The sequence below is a fragment of the Rhinoderma darwinii genome, chromosome 4 (assembly GCF_050947455.1).
Source record: "Rhinoderma darwinii isolate aRhiDar2 chromosome 4, aRhiDar2.hap1, whole genome shotgun sequence".
NCBI classification, from domain to species: Eukaryota; Metazoa; Chordata; class Amphibia; order Anura; family Rhinodermatidae; genus Rhinoderma; species Rhinoderma darwinii.
The window spans coordinates 19,052,680-19,067,535 of NC_134690.1; the positions used below are offsets into that span (position 1 = coordinate 19,052,680).

General features: G+C 44.4%; 1 long non-coding RNA gene and 2 other non-coding genes across 3 annotated transcripts in view; all 3 read left to right on the plus strand.

Annotated features, from left to right (window-relative positions):
- Positions 1-14,856, plus strand: part of LOC142759055 (uncharacterized) — a 72,546-nt gene that overhangs the window by 26,514 nt on the left and 31,176 nt on the right. The gene's annotated exons all lie outside the window — the stretch shown is intronic.
- Positions 2,771-2,852, plus strand: TRNAS-UGA (transfer RNA serine (anticodon UGA)). The gene has a single exon. It is a non-coding gene; the product is annotated as a tRNA-Ser (tRNA).
- Positions 4,062-4,143, plus strand: TRNAS-AGA (transfer RNA serine (anticodon AGA)). Its single transcript has one exon. It is a non-coding gene; the product is annotated as a tRNA-Ser (tRNA).

A 14,856-nucleotide genomic window follows, 5' to 3' on the forward strand; every position in this document is an offset into this window, starting at 1 on the left:
TATGGGAGCCGGGCGGCCGGGTAAACGGCCGAAAATAGGGCATGACCCATTGTTTTGACAGCCAGGTTTCCCGGGCCGTCAAAAAATCGGTCGTGTGAATAGCTCCATTAGGGGTCTATTGTTCCTACTGCAGCCGGGTGACGGACGATTTATGAACGGCCGTTACCCGGTCGGGAAACCCTGTCGTGTGAATAAGGGCTTACTACAATCAAAATAGATGGATAGGACGCTAAAGAAAACAATGGTCGTGTGCATGAACCCTAAGTGTAGCCCTGACATAACAGGGCACCGGTGGCAGTCTGTGGATGTCTAGGTAATGGTGACCATACATATTAGACCAAAAAGACAGAAGTGAGCGCCAGGGGGGAGACTAACCTGACGCGACCTATACAGACAATACAGGAGGGAAGTGTCTCCAATATGTCCTCCCCTATACAGACAATACAGGAGGGAAGTGTCTCCAATATGTCCTCCCCTATACAGACAATACAAAAGGGAAGTGTCTACAATATGTCCTCCCCTATACAGACAATACAAAAGGGAAGTGTCTCCAATATGTCCTCCCCTATACAGACAATACAGGAGGGAAGTGTCTCCAATATGTCCTCCCCTATACAGACAATACAAAAGGGAAGTGTCTACAATATGTCCTCCCCTATACAGACAATACAGAAGGGAACTTTGTCAGTAATGTGGCCTCCCCTTTGGTGCATTCTGGGGTTCAGCTTATACTACAACATCCACACCCCAGTATAGTGAGCGCCGTGTCTACAGATAATGAGGTGGTGACCCCGCACCCTGGAGAAACCGTTACACAACCACATACATCAAGTAGTCGTGGCCGAGGGGCTAAAGGGTAACTAAACGTTCAACAAACTTCTGACATGTCATAATGACATGTCAGAAGTTTGGATCGGTGGGGTCCAAGCACTGAGACCCCCACCAATCGCTAGAACGAAGCGCTCGTGTGAGCGCTGAGCCGCTTCATTTGCTTTTCTAAGAAAGCCGATGTAGTGGTGTATGGGCTCAATAGAACTGATGCGTAAATCAAGTAGTCGTGGTCGAGTGGTTGAGGTGATGGACTAGGAATCCAATGGGGTTTCCCTGTGAAGGCTCTAATCCTGCCGACTATGTGGGGGCACGTTTTTTAATGGACCAAACTAAAAAGCTGCAACATTCATGTGTGATCTCCATGTTTAGAAACTGGGTAAACTGAGGGACGGGCCTCTTCCGGGTTGCGGAGGGTTTGCGTCTAGTGGTGGCTGTGCTGGGTGACCTTATTCCAAGTCTTGTTCTTCATACATGGCTGGCAGAGTTGGGGTGCAGAGCAGATTTCGAGCGGTCGGTCAATATAAGGCCTGGTGGAATTTTTTTCAGCGGACTCCGCTGCAAAATTTGTGCCATTTTTATTGCTATTAGTTACATGCAGTTCTATGTGTCTGATCTACTTGGAAATACAAACAAATTCAGTGGTGAGAACAACAGGTTAATGAGGTAATGCAAGCCTTCCGTAGCTCAGCTGGTAGAGCGGAGGACTGTAGAGGGAATGCAGACATCCTTAGGTTGCTGGTTCAAAGGAGATTTTTGTATTTTTATTAACGCTGTACAATTATCTCCATCATTTCTGTTATAATTTAAAATTTAACAAACCCCTTTTAAGAGAAAGAATAACTCCTCCCCCAACCACAATTCCTGATGTGGAGCTTCTATTAGAGTAATTACGGTTTCTCACAACAGGACTGACAGCAGGATAAAGGGTGACTTATCGAGATGTAAGTTCTTATTCTGTAGTCACTTTCTTTCTATCTGATCCCAGTCACCTGCAGCAGACAGTTAAAGGAACAGTGTCATCGCAAATAATTTTTTTATATGTTAAAGATGTTAGTGCTTTAATAAAAACGTTTATATTCATTTGTGTGTTTGTGTTTTACTGTTTCTTATTTTTACACTTTTTCTTCCCTATGGGGGCTGCCATTTTTTGTTCCATTTCTGTGTGTGTCGATTAACGACACACACAGACATGGAATACGGCAGCCACAGTCCCATAGGGACTGCGAACGGCTCCCGTCCCATTGACTGCCGTGTACGGCGTCTGTGTGGGAACTGCGCATGCGCCGCTCCCACACAGTCCTATTCGAAATTGGCGCCGTCCGGCGCCATTTTCCTGTGGACCGGAAGTCGCGGCCGGACAGTAATATTACTACTTCCGGTCGCGGCTTCCGGACTTGTGCACATGGAACAGCGGCAGCAAACGGAGCGGACGGGCCGGAGGGAGCCGCGGCGGCAGGAGCAGGTAAGAGATTTCAATGTATGTTAGTGTTTGTGTGTGTTTACTACTGTATGTAAACCTACTACACTGTGGGTTACCTCAAAAAATGGCGACACACAGTGTAGGAGGTTAAACCTTTCAAACCCCTCGTTTATCCCGGCACTAGCCAGGATAAAGGAGGGGTGGATGCTGAGAGCTCACTAGAGCGAGGGCTTTTAACCCAATGTTGCAATGCTGCAATTTGGGAACAGCCCCATCTAGTGGCCAAAAATGGGTAGTATTATAAATTAGAAATAATTTATAATATTTCCTGGCTCGTGCCAAAAAAAAATAAAAAATTTGAACAATGTTTAATCACCCACACACTAAATGTTTAAATTTTAAAAAAAAAACATGTTTTTCTGACAACACATTCCCTTTAAAGAGTTAAAAGATCAGAGATGTACATGGGGGAGGGGTATGAGTTTTATGTACCTGCTGTGTCCACCTTCAACATAGTAAGTAGTCGTGGCCGAGTGGTTAAGGCGATGGACTTGAAATCCATTGGGGTTTCCCCGCGCAGGTTCAAATCCTGCCGACTACGAGGGAACTTTTTGGTTTATGAACAAAACTATAAACCTGCAGTAGTCACGTGTGATCCCCATGTTTGGGATCTGGGTAAACCAAGGGTCGACCTCCTTCAAGGTTTCTTTACAATATTTGAAGGCCTTATCTCTGATAAGCCCCACACCTGCTATAAAACAGCTCTGCCTGGCCCAGCATGTCCTCCAGCACCGCACGACCCGGACTGACCCCTTAATATTACCCTCAATATCCCAGGAAGTTCTCTGGTTCTATCACATGTCCGGATCTTCACCATAAACTCCAAAACCAAAAACCATTCCTAGTCCTCATGGAGGAGGTGTCTGGGTCATGTGACAAGTTACCGCTGCCATGATTGGCTTCTAAGTATAGTCTACAAGAGATGGAGCTCCATAGTCTCATCTTGTCTTTGTCAACTGGGGAGGGGAACCTATTTTAGCACTTACAGAGTTACTTCACCCCCTCCCCCACCACCTCTTCACTCACCAATTTCTGCCCACATTGGGGCTCACAATCTAATTTTCTTATCAGTCAAACAGAACACCCAATTTACAATTGGTATATTTTTGGAGTGTGGGAAGAACACATGAAAAAAATATGAGGAGAACCGACAAACCCCAGGCAGAGATTTATGGATTAAAGGGGTTGTCTGAGATTAGAAGAAAGGCTTTACTTTATCTACAGACATAGCGCCCCCTCCTGTCCATGTGTCTGCTATTCACTAAAAGGAGGCTGAACGGCGATCCCAGTCACAAACAATATGTCCTCCCCCTATACAAACAATACAGGAAGGAAGTGTGTCTCCAAAATTTCCTCCCCCATACAGAGAAAACAGGAAGGAAGTGTGTCTCCAATATGTCCTCCCCCATACAGAGAAAACAGGAAGGAAGTGTGTCTCCAATATGTCCTCCCCCATACAGAGAAAACAGGAAGGAAGTGTGTCTCCAATATGTCCTCCCCCATACAGAGAAAACTGGAAGGAAGTGTGTCTCCAATATATCCTCCCCATTACAAACGATGCAGGAAGGAAGTGTGTCTCCAATATGTCCTCTCTCAAGTTTGCGCCTCCGATATGTTTTCCCCTTTGGTGCATTCTGGGGTTCAGCTTACATTCAGCATCCACACCCCAGTATAGTGAGCGCCATGTCTACAGATAATATGGTGGTGACCCCGCACCCTGGAGAAAGTGTTACACAACCGCACACATCAAGTAGTCGTGGCCGAGTGGTTAAGGCGATGGACTAGAAATCCATTGGGGTTTCCCCGCGCAGGTTCAAATCCTGCCGACTACGAGGGAAATTTTTTTTTTTTTATGGATAAAACTAAAAACCTGCAACATTCATGTCTGATCACCATGTCTGGGATCTGGGTAATTTGGGGGTTGAGCTTTTTCCATGTTCGGTGGAGATCTGCATCTAGCGGCGGCTGAGCTGGATGACACCTGCTCCTTATCCCAACCCCCGACATCTATACAGGACTGGCAGAGGAGGCGTTTAGAGCAGATACTGAGCAGTCAGTCAATATAAGATTATATAACTACACAATGGTGTAGTAATCGTTACTCACAAAGGATGTCGAGTCTTTTTTTGGGGGGATCTCCATCTTCCATGGAGTGATTGTCCGATATCAATGGGAGGACTATTTATTATGGGCGAGTCCATGACCGGGATCTCGCTACTCTTAAAATTCTTACATCTATTTAGATGCCGATCTAGGCGCTAGCTAAAGTTTTCTGACCGCCCCTATTAGGGCATTTTGAGGTACTATCAGACGGTTTCCATATCCCTCTAATAACAATGTCTTAGAGTTGTGTTCCATAATGCATTGCATTCTCTGCTATATGTGACAATAGCTTATGGTGGGGGATAGCAGCAGCGGGACCCCTCACTTGTAGTTGAGGTACTAGCAATCTGGAGAAGAATGTCCAAACAAGACAAGAATCTCATCTGAATGTGTGGCACTGTACATTAAATTATTTTTGCAGTGTATGGGGCACTTAGTATGGCCCTTTTATTTGGGCAGTACACTGTATGGCGCTGTATGGTATGGTTATGTGCATACCTCCCACCTGTCCCGGATTCAGCGGGACAGTCCCGGATTCCGGGTGGTTTCCCGCTGTCCTGGGTGTCCGGTGGTATGTCCCGGTTTCAGCTGTATCTGTGTTCTCAGGAATCCAATGTATATACTGTGTAAAGCAGCTGTGATCGGTTTGTCACAGACAGTGACGTCATCGCGCGTGTCTGCGCCCAAACACTCATAGAACAGAGCGGGGGAGCGGAGGGATCTCTTCCACTCATCGTGGGAATGGGGCTAGGTAAGTATTTATTTTACTATTCATTTTTATTAGGCTCTATGGGGCAAGATACTGTATGGGGGCATCTGCTAAGTGGGCATTATATTGTATGGGGCACCTGCTAAGGGGGACATTATACTGTGTGGGAGCACCAGTTAAGGGTGCATAATACTCTATAGGGGCAGCTAAGGGTGCATCATACTGTATGGGGCACCTGCTAAGGGGCATTATACTGTAAGGTGGCAGCTAGGAGGACATTATACTATATGAGGTAAGCTATGGGGGCATTATACTTTATGGGGGCATCTACGAAGGAACTGTAATGTATGGGGGCAACTATGGTGGCATTATACTGTATGAGAGCAGCTATAGGGTGTTATAATGGATGGGGCATCTGTGTGGGAATTATACTGCATGCGGACAGCTATGGGTGCATTATACTATGTGGGGGCAGCTATTTGGCACTATACTGTGTGGGAGACACTATGGTGTATTATACTGTGTGGAGGTTCTATGTGGGCATTATACTGTGTGGGGGGCATTATAGTAGGTGGGGGGCAGCTATGGGGTCATTATACGGTGTGGGGTTTTATGTGGGCACTATACTGTGGGGAGGCACTATGGGAACATGATACTTTGTGGGCTGAACCGGGTGTGCATAGAAGGGGATTGGGCGGGGTTAGAGGCGTGGCTTAACAGGGAAAAAATTTGTCCCTCTTGGCAATAGTGGAAAGTTGGAAGGTATAGTTATGTGTACACCATATAGCAGGAGCGTTGTCCACAGAAGGTACTTCACATGGCACCATCCAATGTACGGCTGGTCCTGGCGATGTTGAGATTTGAGATGTTGGTACTTCAGCCCCCCCACGTGGTCTATCGGTTGGGATTCCCGTTTTCATCCAGGGTTTGTCTCCCGGTATAGGCAGTGGCTTTGTTTTCTATTGTAGATATTTTTGGAATAGTAACAAGTCAGAATCTTATTAACTAGTAAACTACTGGGAGATTTCATTTCAGTCATTTCTGTATTTTCATTGGTATTAGTTACATCCAGGCAGCATTGTGTCCGATCTACATGGAAAATACTATATCAGTGGTGAGGACAACAGGTTAACCATGTAACCCATGCCTATGAAAGCCCAGCTGGTAGAGCGGAGGACTGTAGAGGGAACGCAGACATCCTTAGGTCGCTGCTTTAATTCCGGTTCGAAGGAAATCTTTTTGTTATTAACATTATATAATTATCTCCATCATTTCTGTGATAATTTGACATTTTAAATCAACAAATCCCTTTTATCTTTAGTGAGAGAAACAATAACTCCTCCCCTGACCCCTACTTCTATTAGGGGATTTACGGTTTCTCACCACAGGCCAGACAGCAGGATAAAGGGTTAATTATCAAGTCAAGAGTCCTTATTCTGTAGCCACTTTCTTTGTATCTGATCCCAATCACCAGCAGCAGTTAAAGAGTTAACAGGTCAGAGATGTACATGGGGGAGGGGTATGAATTGTATTGTGTCTGGTGGGGCTGCCGTGTCCAGCTGCTACAATAGGACAGACTTACCTCTCCGGTTATTGGGGGCACATTCTATACAATATCTGAAGGGTCAAGGTAAAAGTCTGTAATAAGCCCCACAACTGCTATAAAACAGCTCTGCCCGGCCCAGCCTGTCCTCCAGCACCGCACGACCCGTACTGACCCTTAATATTACCCTCAACATCAGAGGAAGTTCTCCGGATCTTCACCATAAGCTCCAATCCAAAAAACATTCCTAGTCCTCATGGGGAAGTTGTCTGGGTCATGTGACAGAATAATTCTTCTGTGATTGGCTTCTCAGCCTTTCTTTCCTATGAGTGAAAATTCTTGATGTCTTGACAAGTTCATCACTTGGTTCCGTATAAATAATAACTGATCTTTAGAGAGGATAAACCTTCATTTACATGTTCTTGGTGCTCTAAGGAGAGATTGAGTCTTAAGTTGGCGGGTTGAGTGAAGGCTTCCCTTCATGCAGGTAGTTGAATTGGCTGGCAGTATTTGGAAGCATCCCAAATTTTAACTGCTGCAGTGAGACAGCTTTAGACGATCGGTGAAAAATTGCCTGAAAGAGGGCAACTACAAGAAAGTGACGTAATTTTTTATTAGATTGTTCCCTGCGTCAGGGAGGAAACCGAGCTCTGTCTTTGAGTAGAACTAGAGGACGGGTCAGCATAGTCATCTCATTATGATTAGAGGACAGGGTCAGCATAGTCATCTCATTATGATTAGAGGACAGGGTCAGCATAGTCATCTCATTATCATTAGAGGACAGGGTCAGCATAGTCATCTCATTATCATTAAAGGACAGGGTCAGCATAGTCATCTCATTATCATTAGAGGACAGGGTCAGCATAGTCATCTCATTATGATTAGAGGACAGGGTCAGCATAGTCATCTCATTATCATTAGAGGACAGGGTCAGCATAGTCATCTCATTATCATTAGAGGACAGGGTCAGCATAGTCATCAAATTATCATTAGAGGGCGGATTCAGCAAAGTCTTCTCATTACAGGGCAGTGTCAGCAGAGATATCTCATTACCATTAAAGTGCAGGGTCAGCAGAGTCATCTGATTATGATTAGAGGGCAAGTAATATAATGACAGTCTATTGTACTGCTGGTGGTGTAGATAAGGCAGGACAGTAACACTATTTGCTCTCTCTCTCTCTCTCTCTCTCTCTCTCCCTCTCTCCCCCTCTCCTCTCTGTTCATAACTTCTTGAAGACTGTAATAATGTGCTCCTAGTAGTGGAGAACCTCCAATGACTGAGCATAATGTGTATATAGGGGGTGAAGAACATCCCATCATCAAGATTAATGTGCACCTAGTGGTGAAGATCATCCCATCATCGAGTACACAACAGGTTAAAAAGCGTTGTGTCTGATCTACATGGAAATAAAGACTATATCAGTGGTGAGAACGGCAGGGTAATGAGAAAACACAATCCTTCGATAGCTCAGCTGGTAGCGCGGAGGACTGTAGAGGGAATGCAGACATCCTTAGGTCGCTGGTTCAATTCCGGCTCGAAGGAATTTTTTTTTTTTAATAAATCTTTAATTATCTCCATCATTTCTGAAATAATTTGAAATTAAAATTCGACAAATCCCTTTTCTCTTTAGTAAGAGAAAAAAAAAAAAACTCCTCGCCCAACACGATGCAGAGCATCTATTAGGGTAATTACGGTTTCTCACCATAGGACAGACAGCAGGATAAAGGGTGTATTATTCAGGCGTAAATTCTTATTCTGCATCGAGATTAATGTGGACCTAGTGGTGAAGATCATCCCGTCATCGAGTACACAACAGGTTAAAAAGCGTTGTGTCTGATCTACATGGAAATAAAGACTATATCATTGGTGAGAACAACAGGTTAATGAGGAAACACAGGCCTTCGATAGCTCAGCTGGGAGAGCGGAGGACTGTAGAGGGAATGCAGACATCCTTAGGTTGCTGGTTCAATTCCGTCTCGAAGGAATTTTTTTAATTTTTATTAACACTATATAATTATATCATCATTTCTGTTATAATTTAAAATTCAACAAACCCTTTTATCTTTACTAAGAGAAACAATAACTCCTCCCCTGTCCCCGATCCCTGATGTAGAGCTTCTATTAGGGTAATTACGGTCAGGACTGCAGGCAGAATAAAGGGTGAATTATCAAGATGTACGTTTTTAAAGGGAAGGTGTCACGAAAATTTTTTTTTATATATGTTTTTGATTTTAGTATGTTATTAAAATAAATTTTATTTATTTGTGTTTTTGTGTTTTACTTTTTTCTTTTTTCTGACTTTTTCTTCACTATGGGGGCTGCCATTTTTTTTTCATCTCTGTATGTGTCGATTAACGACACATACAGACATGGAATACGGCACATACATCCCCATAGAGAATGCGAACGGGAGCCGTTCCATTCACTATAGTGTAAGCCGTCTGTGTGGGAACGGCGCATGCGCCGCTCCCACACAGTCCAAATGGAAGGTCTTCGGCAGTGCGACATCCGGCGCCATTTTCTTGTGGACCGGAAGAATGGAAAGAGCGCCATTTGGCTCTTGGAGCTCAAATTTAGCAGGAATCTTTTGCGGAGGCCATGTCGCATGTGCAAAGCCCCCGAGGGGACAAAACAGGGGAAACCCTTAACAAGTGACCCCATTTAGGAAACGACACCCCTCAAGGAACTTATCTAAGGGTATAGTGAGCATTTTGACTCCTTTTTTGTCTGAATTTATTTGAATTAGGCCGTATTTACTGGTATTTCAATGTATAATGTGGAGGCATGTGTAAGTTGTGAAGAGCAAATCAGAGTATAATAAAAGGGTACATAAATAATAAAATTAATAATTCATAGATGTGTGGTAAGCCTTGAAGCAATCCTTTATACACAGGCCAGGTTTTTCGGGGCAGGTGTTGCACTGATATTTTGTGCCCCTTTTGCTACACACTCTGCACCTTTTTTGGGTCCTTCCCTTCTTTGCAGTTTGGGGAACGATGCCGGCAAAGTGTTGCCCGGGTACAATACGGCGCCAGCGCTTTCAGCAGATGTGCTTGGGCCCTCCCCTGCCTGGTCTTCAAACACAAGCACCTTGATAATCTCCTCCTGAAAATTAAGGAATGACCCTGTCCGGCCTGCACATTTGGATAGCACGTAAGCGTTATTGCCATCTGTACCATGTGCACGGCCACCTTTTTGTACCACACCCTTGTTTTTCTCATGGCACTATAGGGCTATAAGCACTTGATCTGAGAGATCAACCCCCCCCCCCCCGATTTACTTGTTATCGAGATACCTAGGTATGTTTCTTTGCTTGATGAAGAGTTCGGTCCGATCTCGTAACGCGTGGCATTCTTATCCATTAAACATATATCTTATTTAAACTTCTTGCTTGGATTGAATCCTTCAATTCCACAACATTTGGACAACGCTGGATAATTTTATCCGCATTTTTTTCCTCCATTTATCTCTATCTGCTGAGGGAGCCCTGACAGCCCCTGCACGGATTTACCAGCTACAATCCTTTGAGACCATACAGGCACTTCTGGGTGTTGTGCTCCTAGCAGAACACCACAAGGTAAGCACAACCGCCTACCGCCGACCCCTTGTCACTTCAAACAAGAGATGATGCACGATGTGCGCCGGGTGTTTTTTGTTTTTTTCTCCTTGTCTATGGAGAACATGTACTTGTTATAGCCCACGATGCAATCTGGCTTGTGGGTCACTGTGGTGGTACCTCATACAGGGACAGGGGCGCTGCCGTTCCCATGTATTGTGGTCAAGAGAAGGACATCCCTCTTATCCTTACACTTGACGAACAACACATTCTCGCTGCATAATGCCCTGCTCTCACCCCTTCTCACACGTTGGCCAAGCAGTGTTTTAAGGAGGCCTCTCTGGTTTTTGCGCACCGTGCCGCATGCTGCAGCATTTCAGTTACTCTCTATCTAGAGCAGGGGTCTCAAGCACACGGCCCACGGGACACAGAGCGCTAGTACAGACTCTGCTCCGAGACTCTGGAATTCCCTGACATTGCTGTCCACATGTGAACAGCGATGTCTGGGGCTTCCCCAGAGCCGGAGTCCCGTGCAGAGCACTAGTATCGGCTCTGCTCCGAGACTCTGTGGAATTCCCTGACATCGCTGTCGATATATGGACAGTGTGTCAGGGTCTTCCCCAGAACGGAGTCCCGGGCAGAGCGCTAGTATAGTCTCTGCTCCGGGACTCTGTGAAATTCAATGACATCGTTGTCCATGTTTGGACACACGATGTCTGGGGCTTCCCCATAGCGGAGTCCCAGGCAGAGCGCTAGTACAGGCTCTGCTCCGGGACACTGTGGAATCATCTGACATCGCTGTCCACAAATGGACAGTGTTGTCAGGGTCTTCCCCAGAGTGGCGTTCCAGGCAGAGCGCTAGTATACTCTCTGCTCCGGGACTCTGGGGGAAGCCTCTGACATCGCTGTCCATACATGGACAGTAATGTTAGGGGCTTCCCCAGAGCAGGAGTCCCAGTGATGTCAGGAGCACAGCTGGAGTCCCAGGCAGAGCCTACTAACACTCTGCCCGGGACTCAAGCTCTGGGGTTGCCCCTGACATCCATGTCCATATATGCACAGTGATGTCAGGAGCAGAGCTGGAATCCCAGGCAGAGAGCTAGAATCTAGGTCTTTTGTCTGTGTTGTGTATTACTATAACATCCACACCCAGTATAGTGAGCGCTGTGTCTACAGATAATGAGGTGGTAACCCCACACCCTGGAGAAGTTGTTACAACATTGCACACATCAAGTAGTCGTGGCTGAGTGGTTAAGGTCTAATCCATTGGGGTTTCCCCGCGCAGGTTCAGATCCTGCCGACTACGAGGGGATATTTTTATTTATGGACAAAACTTAAAACCTGCAACATTCATGTGTGATCTCCATGTTTAAAGGGAATGTGTTGCCAGAAAAACATCTTTGTTTTTTTTAATTAAACATTTAGTGTGTAGGTGATTAAACATTGTTCAAATTTTTTTTATTTTTTTCACGAGTCAGGAAATATTATAAATTAGATTCTAATTTATAATATTTCCCATTGCTGGTCACTAGATGGAGCTATTCCCAAAATTGCAGCATTGCAAAATTGGGTAAAAAGGCCTCGCTCTAGTGAGCTCTCAGCATCCCCCCCTCCTTTATCCTGGCTAGTGCCGGGATAAACGAGGGGTTTGAACGGTCTAACCACCTACACTGTGTGTCGCCATTTTTTGAGCTAACACACAGTGTAGTAGGTTTACATACAGTAGTAAACGTACACAAACACGAACATACATTGAAATCTCTTACCTGCTCCTGCCGCCGCGGCTCCCTCCGGCCCGTCCGCTCCGTCTGCTGCCGCTGGTCCAAGTGCACAAGTCCGGAAGCCGCGACCGGAAGTAGTAATCTTACTGTCCGGCCGCGACTTCCGGTCCACAGGAAAATGGCGCCGGACGGCGCCAATTTCAAATTGGACTGTGTGGGAGCGGCGCATGCGCAGTTCCCACACAGACGGCGTACACAGAAGTGGATGGGACGGGACCCGTTCGCAGTCCCTATGGGACTGTGGCTGCCGTATTCCATGTCTGTATGTGTCGTTAATCGACACATACAGAAATGGAACAAAAAATTGCAGCCCCCATAGGGAAGAAAAAGTGTAAAAATAAGAAAAAGTAAAACACAAACACACAAATAAATATAAACGTTTTTAATAAAGCACTAACATCTTTAACATATTAAAAAAAAAATTGTGATGACACTGTTCCTTTAAAAACTGGTTAAGCTGAGGGATGAGCATCTTCCAGGTTCGGGGAGGCCTGTGGCTGTGCTGAGTGACATCTGCTCCTTATCCCAAACCCTGTTCTTCATAAATGATGACTAAATAGATGACTGGCAGAACTGGGGTGTAGAGCAGATTCCGAGCGGTCAGTCAACATAAGGCCCTGTTCACACGGCAGAAATTAATTTCAATGGGAGTCGGACAGGGCCGGTGACAGGGCCGGTTTTAGACAAAGTGTGGCCTGGGCAAAGTTAAAAATGGGGCTCCAAATGCTGAATTACTGTATCAATAATGCAGTCAATTCGGAAGGCGGTGTGCAGAGAACTACATCACTGATTTCTATCACGTCCAGGAGTGTTGGAAGCCCCCAAAGCAAACCCTAACCCTCTTTATTATCTATATACATATACAGTTATTATATCATACTACTATACCAGATTATATTACCTGCATAATGTTACTGACCACAACTCACTATTATAAGACCAATATTACCAATAATAACACAATATAAGGTCCAAATAATACTGCCATATAGTGACTGAATAATACCCCCATAGTATTACTGAATAATACCTCCACACCATAACCACAGTGACTGAATAATACCACCATACAGTTACTGAATAATACCGCCACACCATAACCACATAGTGACTGAATAATACCCCCATACTGTTACTGAATAATAACCCCACACCATAACCACATAGTGACTGAATAATACCTCCATACTGTTACTGAATAATACTACCACATCATAACCACATAGTGACTGAATAATACCCCCATAGTGTTACTGAATAATACCTCCACACCATAACCACATAGTGACTGAATATTATCCCCATACTGTTACTGAATAATACCACCACACCATAACCACATAGTGACTGACTAATACCCCCATACTGTTACTGAATAATACCTCCACACCATAACCACATAGTGACTGAATAATACCCCCATACTGTTACTGAATAATACCTCCACACCATAACCACATAGTGACTGAATAATACCCCCATACTGTTACTGAATAATACCGCCACACCATGACCACACAGTGACTGAATAATACCCCCATACTGTTACTGAATAATACCGCCACATCATAACCACATAGTGACTGAATAATACCCCCCTACTGTTACTGAATAATACCTCCACACCATAACCACATAGTGACTGAATAATACCACCATACTGTTATTGAATAATACCGCCACACCATAACCACCTAGTGACTGAATAATACTACCTATACTGATACTGAATAATACCCCCACACCATAACCACATAGTGACTGAATAATACCCCCATACTGTTACTGAATAATACCTCCACACCATAACCACATAGTGACTGAATAATATCCCCATACTGTTACTGAATAATACCACCACACCATAACCACATAGTGACTGAATAATATCCCCATACTGTTACTGAATAATACCTCCACACCATAACCACATAGTGACTGAATAATACCCCCATACTGTTACTGAATAATACCACCACACCATAACAACATAGTGACTGAATAATACCTCCATACTGTTACTGAATAATACCTCCACACCATAATCACATAGTGACTGAATAATACCCCAATACTGTTACTGAATAATACCTCCACACCATAACCACATAGTGACTGAATAATACCCCCATACTGTTACTGAATAATACCTCCACACCATAATCACATTGTGACTGAATAATACCCCCATACTGTTACTGAATAATACCGCCACATCATAACCACATAGTGACTGAATAATACCCCCATACTGTTACTGAATAATACCGCCACACCATAACCACATAGTGACTGAATAATACCCCCATACTGTTACTGAATAATACCACCACACCATAACCACATAGTGATGAATAATACCTCCACACCATAACCACATAGTGAGTGAATAATACCCCCATACTGTTACTGAATAATACCACCACACCATAACCACATAGAGACTGAATAATACCCCCATACTGTTACTGAATAATACCACCACACCATAACCACATAGTGACTGACTAATACCTCCATACTGTTACTGAATAATACCACCACACCATAACCACATAGTGACTGAATAATACCCCCATACTGTTACTGAATAATACCACCACATCATAACCACATAGTGACTGAATAATACCCCAATACTGTTACCGAATAATACCCCCACACCATAACCCCATAGTGACTGAATAATATCCCCATACTGTTACTGAATAATACCTCCACACCATAACCACATAGTGACTAAATTATATCCCCATACTGTTACTGTTACAGTTACGGAATAAAAAACAATATTACCACCATACAGTGATCATATAGTGGTAGATGCCAGTTACACACATGAGCTCTGTTGA